Source organism: Penaeus japonicus, unplaced genomic scaffold, assembly GCF_977035675.1.
Source record: "Penaeus japonicus unplaced genomic scaffold, GWHDUDI00000001_assembly GWHDUDI00000041, whole genome shotgun sequence".
Taxonomy (NCBI): Eukaryota; Metazoa; Arthropoda; class Malacostraca; order Decapoda; family Penaeidae; genus Penaeus; species Penaeus japonicus.
The window spans coordinates 23,821,816-23,824,315 of record NW_028234443.1 but is presented as its reverse complement, the minus strand read 5'-3'; the positions used below and the strand labels follow the sequence as shown (position 1 = coordinate 23,824,315).

General features: G+C 44.4%; 1 long non-coding RNA gene across 1 annotated transcript in view; it reads left to right on the top strand.

Annotated features, from left to right (window-relative positions):
• Positions 1 to 2,080: 2,080 nt before the first annotated feature.
• Positions 2,081 to 2,500, top strand: part of LOC147466819 (uncharacterized) — a 4,995-nt gene continuing 4,575 nt past the window's right edge. Inside the window, exon 1 of the long non-coding RNA XR_015190757.1 lies at positions 2,081 to 2,500. This exon is cut by the window's right edge and continues 197 nt beyond it. This is a non-coding gene — a long non-coding RNA (uncharacterized LOC147466819).

The window sequence follows — 2,500 nt, the reverse complement described above, 5'->3', positions numbered from 1 at the left end:
GTTTATGATAATCACTTGTTGTTCTGTTTTTTGATGTTCACGTCGTAAGGAAATGCACATTTTACTGTCCTTTCTTTCTTCTTCTTTTTTTTTTCTTTTTTTCTCTCTCTGTTCTTTCTTCGTCTTTTCTCTTCTTTTTTTTCTTTTTTTTCGAAATGTCCATGCGAACATGCACGCAGGAATCATGCACAAGGTTAATTATAGGCGCTGGGATAACATAGGCACCTGACCAGCTGACAGGGTGGCGCCGTCTCCGCTTGTCTGATCCCTTGCCCTTTGCTTCCCCTTGCGGTCCCTTGCTCTCCCCTACTGCCCCCTTCTCGCCCCCTGCTCGCTCTCTGCTCGCCCGCTGCTCACCCGTTTCTTCCTGCTCGCCTCCTGCTCCCTTCTCGCTCCCTGCTCGCCCCCTGCTCCCTGCTCCCTTCTCGCTCCCTGCTCGCCTCCCGCTCCCTGCTCGCCCGTTGATGTCTGCTCGCCCCCTGCTCCTTGCTCGCCCCCTGCTTGCTCCCTGCTTCCTGCTCCCTGCTCTCTTCTCGCCCCCTGCTCGCTCCCTGCTCGCCCCCTGCTTCCTGCTCGCCCGTTGATGCCTGCTCGCCCCCTGCTTGTTCCCTGCTCTCTTCTCGCTCCCTTCTCGCTCCCTGCTCCCTGCCACCCTGCCACGCCTCCTCTTATCGAAGCCTAACAATTACCAGACATGTGTCTTTTTTTTGTCGTTATCTTTTATACTCGCAATCCATAAATAAACTTCGGGAAGCATGCGTCATTGATTGCAAAAGATCTGACAGACAGCATGCATGCAGCAGCAGTGTGGTCAAGGCTATCACAGGGTGGAGGTGGAGAGAGCAACATCCACACAAAAGGAGGTGGAGAGTGGAACGTCCACACAGAAGGCGCTGGGAAAGTGCAACGTCCACACAGAAGGAGCTGGGAAAGTGCAACATCCACACACAGACGCATCGGTTTGGCCTGACACATAGTACGTCCTGTTCTGTCTAATAAGTTTGTTGAATGAATATGTATCAACAGTGAATCTGTGGAGGGGACACTTGAAACTAGGCACATATGTAGTTGTATTTTTTAATTGTTTTAATAGGGAAACTTACGTATATATATTTTTTTCTGCTATGAATTATCATTAAAGATTATTTGGAGAAGAAATATATCGATGCTGGATCTCAGAAGGGGAGATTTTTTTTTTTTTTTTTGTGAAATCTAAAGGATTGGATGAAATTATCTTATGTTGTCACTTTACCCCCTTCCCACTTAGTATGCTTTTTTAACTTTATTATTATTATTATCATTACTGTTATCATTATCATCATCATCACCTTTGTCATTAGCATTATGATTGGTTATTTATTATATCATTATGATTAATAATTATTAATTAATAATCTTATTAATCTTTATTATCATTATTATTATCATATTCAGCATTATTATCGTCATCATTGTTATACTTATCATTATTGTTATCATCATCATTATCATCACCACTGCTACCATTAATATCATTATCACTATCATTAGTAACATTATCAATACTATTAATATTAATACTATCATCATTATCATCATTGCAATTATCACCATTATCATTATTGTAATCATAATCATAATGATGATAATTATCATTATCATTACCATTATTATTATCATCAATATCATCATTAGCAACAGCAGCTGAGTGCCGGTATAACTATTGCTATTTAGGAATTGGATTTTATGATCAGATTGTGCAATATAAAATAAGATCTTATGAAATCACGATTTCCAATTATAAAAAGCCTCTCTGCATCTTTCCAAAAACATTCAGCAAAAACCTCGAGAATTCCCAGACGTTTCCGAAAGGCCAGAGAGTAAAGAGATTAAACCCACTATGATGATGAAGTTCAATTCCTGTTATTAAAACGTAGATCCTTTCTTTCTCCTGACAGGTGACCCAAGACCCGCTAAACAGCTCACCTAGGACCCCCTAGACAGCTCACCCAGCTCACCCAGGACCCCCTAGAGGAGAGCTGAAGTTCTCTCCGTGACATCCCCCTGTTCTCCGCTCTCTCTGACATTGGGGGGAGGGGGGGGGGCGGCGCTCCCAGTGTGTGTGTGTGTCTTGGTTGTAGAGGACAGGACCGCGCTGTGCTATCCATCGCTTGGTTGCTGTTATGCTGTGAGGTTCGCCGTTCAGGATGTGCTGCGTTCTGTTGTGTATCGTTAGGATATTGCTAGGCTATGAGGTTAGGAGGGGCGTGTATACTCGTGTTATTCATCAGTAGGTCAGTGTTTAGGCGTGTCATTCATCGCACGGACATGAGTAAGCTGTGTCACTCATCCCAAGGACATGGCTAGGCTGTGTCACTCACCATCAAGGCACTGCTAGTCACCATTCATCCCTTGGACGGTGTCAAGCGGTACCATTCCCTCTCCGGGCAGTGCCAACCGATACCATCCGTCAGGAATACAGCGCCTGGGCGTGCCATTCATAAAGGAACGGTGCCAGACC